The sequence below is a fragment of the Ipomoea triloba genome, chromosome 7 (assembly GCF_003576645.1).
Source record: "Ipomoea triloba cultivar NCNSP0323 chromosome 7, ASM357664v1".
Classification (NCBI taxonomy): domain Eukaryota; kingdom Viridiplantae; phylum Streptophyta; class Magnoliopsida; order Solanales; family Convolvulaceae; genus Ipomoea; species Ipomoea triloba.
Window position 1 is genome coordinate 12,899,594 of NC_044922.1, and position 7,761 is coordinate 12,907,354.

The window sequence follows — 7,761 nt, forward strand, 5'->3', positions numbered from 1 at the left end:
AAACTCGTGCTAACTAAAAGGGGATAACATTTCCGCTGCGCATAAAACTTTGTCTTCACCTCGTGAGGTATCGAACCTAAACATCCTAAGTTCAATACACACGAGAGGTTGAAAAGATTTGCAAAATCTTATACAAGTCTATTCACCCCCCCACCCCTCTAGACTTGTACCCCATCCCCTTGGGACCAACAAAAAGTATATAGCGCAACCTCATCAGTGCCTCGGCTTCCTATCATATTTTTGGAAGTTCCATGCCCCCCTCTCCTTGCATTCTGAAAATTACAATAATTGTAAATATATATCAAGTAATACATTGTGCCACAATGAACATGATTAGAGGAAAAGAATAGCAAGTAAATTAGGACAAAACATAGGTAAAAAAATGAAACAGAATATGATATAGAAATATGTAGCCAATAAGAGAAGAAAAACGCACTATGTGATGCTGCAGCCCACTGAAATCCCAGACTGCTGGAGAACATTCAAGTATAACATCACCACCTCGTCCACCGTTTCCACCTGAAAAAACATAAGAACAAGTCTATGAATGATTTTATGTAATTGATATATCAAACATAATAGTTAGAGGTAGCAAGTGCCTAAAGTGTGATGCCTGCCCTTTTCTCCAAGGAAGTGAAACACAACAAAGAGAAATGCCTAAAATTACGTGGAGTATCAAAGAGACAGGATGTGCAAATGTGCTATGCAAATATGATCCAAATTGTTTATGGCATCAAAGAAATATAAAAACTTAACCGAACTAAATAAAAATCAGAAGAAATCTGTTAGGGAAAAAGAGTGCATTAAGCGCATGACAAGGAAAGAAATTGGATTAGAACGGTAGGCTGATGTATAATAAGGAAACACAGAAAGAGATAAAACAGTTTCATTTCTGTCAAGTCTTTTGTGAAATCCAACCATCGGGCCTTCCAAAGCGATTGTGCCGGCTACGACGAAAGCTGTTACAACCATTGCCACCATCGCCTCCTTTTGCCCATATACGGAAGCGGTCTATCATTCTCTGCTCCTACAAGAGAAGCATTTGTAAGATTATAAAATATGAGTACCTATGTACAGGACATAGAGGGAGTGCAAAAGACCTGTAGTGGGGCAAGCTTTGTCTTCTTCTGAGCAATGTCTGAGAAAGAACACAACTGGAAAACCAATTGTGATTGCGAGAATTTTCTCACATTCCTCAAGAACGAGGATTTCCCACAATTTAGCCACATATTAATGTCACCCTCAACAGTTTAATATTAGTTGATTCCACATTCAAATAGCGACAAGGGTTCTCTTGAATATCAACCTTCACCAGTTTTTATACTGTGAAACCCAGAGTATCTAAAATGCATGCCACAAAAGGTGATGTCCCAAGCAGGCCTCAGTTCACTGTGTGGAAAATAGTAAATGCTCCTGGCTATTTCCACACTATCCAGAAGATTCAGAATCTCCTGTGCTTCAAACACTTAAGCTTTAGTACTTAGTAGCCAAGTAAAGATTTCGTAAGTACGCATCTGAGCACCATTTATAAACCAAATAAGTAATCAATAACATTGACTTTCCATTGCAAATATCTGAAGTTCAGAACAAGACTTAATAGCAACAACAATCTGCTTAATGACCACAAAGGTCTGACAGTTTTAATTTACTCAGCCCATGAGTAAGGATGCGTCATATAAATCAATAAGCATACTACTCTAAATCTGAAAATTATCTTAACAAGTGCAAAAAGGGTTGATAACTGACATTTTAAACAAACCTGAATGTCAGAAGAATTTCATCGAGCATGTTGAGGACAGTGGCAAATTTCCTTAAATAGTAAAAATACAATACCTGGTTGATCCTATTGAGCAGAAGACAGAGTTGGGCTCCCGGTGAACTTGTAGTACTATTGGGAACGCCGAGTCACCGTCGATCTCTCCGGAGATTACTGTTTTCTTCTTTAACTTCTAAAACTAAAGATAGAAATTAGTGGGCTATCTTCATCTTTTTTTCTAGAAGAAGAAGAAACATCTGTCTTAGCCCAAACCTACCTGGCCAACTAAACTAAAGGCCCAATAGCAAAGCCCATCAATTAAAACTTTAAATAGCATTTTCCAATAGCGGTGGGCGTTTCGGTATTTAGTTCAGTTTTTTTTTTTTGTTTCAATTTGTTCTATTTTTTAAAAAATGAAACCATTCGGTTTAACATTGTAGTTCGGTTCAGTTCGATAAAGTTCAGAATTCAGTTCGGTTTGGGGTATTAGCATATGGACATTCATAAATTATTTACAGCACTGAGTAATGTGTTCAACTGTTCATTATCAAAGGAATCAGGCAACTAAGGAGCTAATGAAGAAAAGTGGCATTGTTTGCAGCAAACTGGATCATTACAAAACCAAATCTCATTAGGCGAAAATATTTTAATCATTTATACCAAAAGTAGATTTAAGTTTGAATTGTTAAGAGAACAAACTCAGACAATATGGCAGGCATTTATTGAAAAATGCACAAACAGATTTAACCAAATGTGTGTAAATGGCCAAATGTACCACAATAATGCAATTAAAAAAGAGATGATAGCTTGCAACTTTTACTTGTTAGCATTCACATTTCAAACATTATGAGTGGTTTGAATAACAAAATGACAAAAGAAGTATGAAGATTGCATAGGAGAGAAACAATAAATTGTAACAACTTCAATGACTCTTAAACAAAAGAAGTATGAAGATTGTCGGTTTCGGTCCCCGAAAAGGATAACAAATAATTTCACAAACCATAAATGTTTTGAATTGAAACTTACAATGATGATTGAAACATTGTCCAGTACAAGGATTAGAAACAATGTAGAGTTTTCATGAATTTAAATTTACAATAATTATAGTTTTAAGATCAATTATGTTTTAACAATGCTAAAATAAAGAACATGAAGCAAAATTAGTAGTAACAGGCTAGCAGCAGTTAACAGAAGCAAGCAAAATAGTAGTAAAGTCAAAAAATAATAATAATAACTAAAAAAAAATAATTAAACTAATTAATCTAGAGAGTCAGAGACTTGATTGTTAAAGAAAAATAATAAAAATAACCAAATATGTAAAAATTACGGTCGCCGCTGAGTCACTGCAATAATGCCGTAGTGAGGTTTTGACCGTTTGGCATTTGAGGATGTGAGGAGCTGAGGGCAGAGGGCGTGAAGCGGTGAGAGACGAGGGAGAAACGAGAGCCGAGGGAAGAATGGAGAATCAGAAAGTCGGAGACTGAGAGAGAAAGGAGAAGCTGAGAAACGAACAAGGGTTGGGCTAATTATTGTCTATTGAGTTTTGGATATTTAGGTTGGGCTGAATATAGTTTCAAAAAAAAAAAAGGTTGGGCTGAATATTATTTGTTGACTAGCAAGCTAGCAGCAATACTTATAACACGTACAAATTGTCAAATAAAGAGAAAAATACTATCTTATAAAATAATAAAATAAAAGGGGTCTAAATTTTTCAACAAAATACACTTTTGCTTAATTATTATACTACGGTTCATATTACATCGTGAATCATGATACAAAAATTTTGTATCTTCTGTTAATACATTATTTACATATAAACAAATACTTTATGGTCTAGTGGCACCCGGTGTCCCGGAAAACACTATCACATGGATGATGGGAGTGGATTCGAGGAGGCAACTGTTGACTCACAGATACTACATTGTAACAGAGTCAGTAGCACTCAACAACTAAAAAATACAGAATCTAAAAATTTTGGACCAAAATATTTACAATACAAGGTAGACATTGGTTCTCTTTTGCTTATCAAAATCTCTACTATAATAAAGCCAAACATATTTGGTAAATAAAATTGGCAAACTTTTCCCCCTTGTAAAACACGGTCGTTTTGGGCCTTCAATCAAGTTGGTTCATTTTCCAGCCTATATACTAAATGTTTTATTTTATTGTTGCTCTTTTGTGTTTGGTATTTTAATTAATAGGAAACGTGTGTTTTCAACTAAAGGGGGTAGGGGAGTAGTCTATTCTATATTGATTTCCTATTATTTTATATTTTTTGCACTGTTGTGTTGCTGTTGTATCACTTAGTTCCACACTTGTATATACATATATACATCCTCAGAGACTTCATTGTCTATCGAATACAAAGCGAAAGAAAATATTACATTCAAAGATTGATGAATTTATTTCTTGAGCGGTGTTTCATATTGCTGTGATTGATGAAGAAAATATTACATTCAAAGATTGATGAATTTATTTCTTGAGCGTGTTTCATATTGCTGAGATTGATGAAGAAAATATTAGGGTTTTCTTCCCTGTAATCGGGACCCGAGACCTGAGTTGTGAACCGATTACAGCGAAATTCAGAGGTAATTGGTAACAAAAAAAATGGCAAAAACACAAAATCGAAATAGAAGGAGATGGTTTGTAGAGTTAACATTGTATCTATGGTGAGGTTTCTAGAACTGATATACAGAGAGTAACTAAAATGATAGAGGCGACCGTTACCGTAATCTTCTTCATGAGTTCATCAAAATAGTTGTTGATATGCACTACCAGATCATCGTATACGAATGTAATCTGTTAGGACAGTAAGTCCTTACACAGATTAAGCGTTTTTGGTTGGAGAGTGTAATCATCTAGCTACAGATTACTTGGTTCATGATAGAAGGAAAATTTGGGAGTGAAGAGGGTTGGAAGACAACGGCTGAAGCTTTAGTTTAGGGTTATGTTTTCCTCTTCTTTTTATACTTTAGACAATTTGGATCGGGTTTGGGCATTTTTTGGGTGTATGTAGGGCTATATGTAGTGTTGGATTTGTTGATACATAATTGGGCTGCTCATGGATATGATTGGGCTCCTAATTCTATTAAGAATATATTATAAATCTATCTATACTATTAATAAAAACAATATCCTCAACTTTAATTTCCCGCCCAAAACACTCTTATACTATTAAGTTTTGCGTAATATTGTAAAATATGATAATAAAATTCCTATTCATAATACAATTGTAAATTAAAATATACTAATTCAATTCCTAATAAAATATATTCTTACCCCTGTTTCTATTCGTAATACAATTCTAGATTAAAATTACTAATCGTAATAATACAGTACATATACTTCCATGCAATGCAATCTATACTATTAATAAAAACAATATCTCAACTTTAACTTCCGGCCCAAAACACTCCTATACTATTAAGGTTTGCGTAATATTTTAAAATATGGTAATGAAATTCCTAATCGTAATACAATTGTAAATTAAAATATACTAATTCAATTCTGAATAGGAATTGCATTACCATATTTTACAATATTACGCAAAATTTAATAGTATATGAGTGGTTTCGGCAGGAAGTTAAAGTTGAGGGTACTATTTTTATTAATAGTATAGATTGCATTGCATGGAAGTATATGTACTGTATTATTATGATTAGTAATTTTAATCTAGAATTGTATTACGAATAGAAACGGAGGTAAGAATATATTTTATTTGGAATTGAATTAGTATATTTTAATTTACAATTGTATTACGAATAGGAATTTCATTATCATATTTTACAATATTACGCTTACGAATAGGAATTTCATTATCATATTTTACAATATTACGCAAACCTTAATAGTATAAGAGTGTTTTGGGCGTGAAATTACGCAAACCTTAATAGTATAAGAGTGTTTTGGGCGTGAAATTAAAGTTGAAGATATTGTTTTTATTAATAGTATAGATTGCATTGCAGGGAAATATATGTACTGTATAATTACGATTAGTAATTTTAATCTAGAATTGTATCACGAATAGAAACGTGGGTAAGAATATATATTTTATTAGGAATTGAATTAGTATATTTTAATTTACAATTGAATTCCGAATAGGAATTGCATTACCATATTTTACAATATTACGCAAAACTTAATAGTATATAAGAGTATTTTCGGCGGGAAGTTAAAGTTGATGATATTATTTTTATTAATAGTATAGATTGCATTGCAGGAAAATATATGTACTGTATTATTACGATTAATAATTCTAATCTAGAATTGTATTACGAATAAGAACGTAGGTAATAATATATTTTATTAGGAATTGAATTAGTATATTTTAATTTACAATTGAATTCCGAATAGGAATTGCATTATCATATTTTACAATATTACGCAAACCTTAATAGTATAAGAGTGTTTTGGGCGTGAAGTTAAAGTTGAGGATATTGTTTTTATTAATAGTATACGTGAAGTTAAAGTTGAGGATATTGTTTTTATTAATAGTATAAATTGCATTGCAGGGAAATATATGTACTGTATAATTACGATTAGTAATTTTAATCTAGAATTGTATCACGAATAGTATATTGTAATTTACAATTGAATTCCGAATAGGAATTGCATTACCATATTTTACAATATTACGCAAAACTTAATAGTATATAAGAGTATTTTCGGCGGGAAGTTAAAGTTGATGATATTATTTTTATTAATAGTATAGATTGCATTGCAGGAAAATATATGTATTGTATTATTACGATTAATAATTCTAATCTAGAATTGTATTACAAATAGAAACGGGGGTAAGAATATATTTTATTTGGAATTGAATTAGTATATTTTAATTTACAATTGTATTACGAATAGGAATTTCATTATCATATTTTACAATATTACGCAAACCTTAATAGTATAAGAGTGTTTTGGGCGTGAAGTTAAAGTTGAGGATATTGTTTTTATTAATAGTATAGATTAATTCTGTGCATCGCACGGGTGAAAATACTAGTTACTCTATAAATATTATAAATGGATTTTTTTAAAACCATTATAAATGGATTTTTGTATAGGGAAAATATATAAGTGATGATCATGCAATTTAATTGATGTTATTTCAATTGATGTAAGTTCTTATAATTTCAAGATAATCTATTTGTTTATATTTGGTATGCAATTTATGGATACAATTTTGATTATTACACAGTAGTAAATTTTTCTTGTCAATTTATTATTTATCTGATATTATTGGACAATAAATACTTAATAGTAATATTATTAAATTGTCTAATATTCATCCCGTGCATTGAACATGTAGCATTGTACGTTGATCCTTCTAAGGTGACTCAAATACCGTTAGTACCGATGTTTACCATGAAGCTTTTAATAATGTGTAATATTCAATTTACTTTTTATTACTTAATAATATGTTTTGGTTTTTAATTTAAATTTAAATTCATGCATCTATTTATTATATTTAAATTGAGTCTAGAACGGGGTAAGAATATATTTTATTTGGAATTGAATTAGTTATATTTAATTTACAATTGTATTACGAATAGAATTTCATTACATTTTTACAATATTTACGCAAACCTTAATAGTATAAGAGTGTTTTGGGCGAAGTTAAAGTTGAGGATATTGTTTTTATTAATAGTATAGATTAATTCTGTGCATCGCACGGGGTGAAAATACTAGTTACCTATAAATATTATAAATGGATTTTTTTAAAACCATTATAAATGGATTTTTGTATAGGGAAAATATATAAGTGATGATCATGCAATTTAATTGATGTTATTTCAATTGATGTAAGTTCTTATAATTTCAAGATAATCTATTTGTTTATATTTGGTATGCAATTTATGGATACAATTTTGATTATTACACAGTAGTAAATTTTTCTTGTCAATTTATTATTTATCTGATATTATTGGACAATAAATACTTAATAGTAATATTATTAAATTGTCTAATATTCATCCCCGTGCATTGAACATGTAGCATTGTACGTTGATCCT

General features: G+C 31.0%; 1 pseudogene; it reads right to left on the reverse strand.

Annotated features, from left to right (window-relative positions):
* The window catches only part of LOC116025814, a 16,928-nt pseudogene extending 15,910 nt beyond the window's left edge, over nt 1-1,018 (reverse strand).
* Between the last annotated feature and the right edge of the window lie 6,743 nt (nt 1,019-7,761).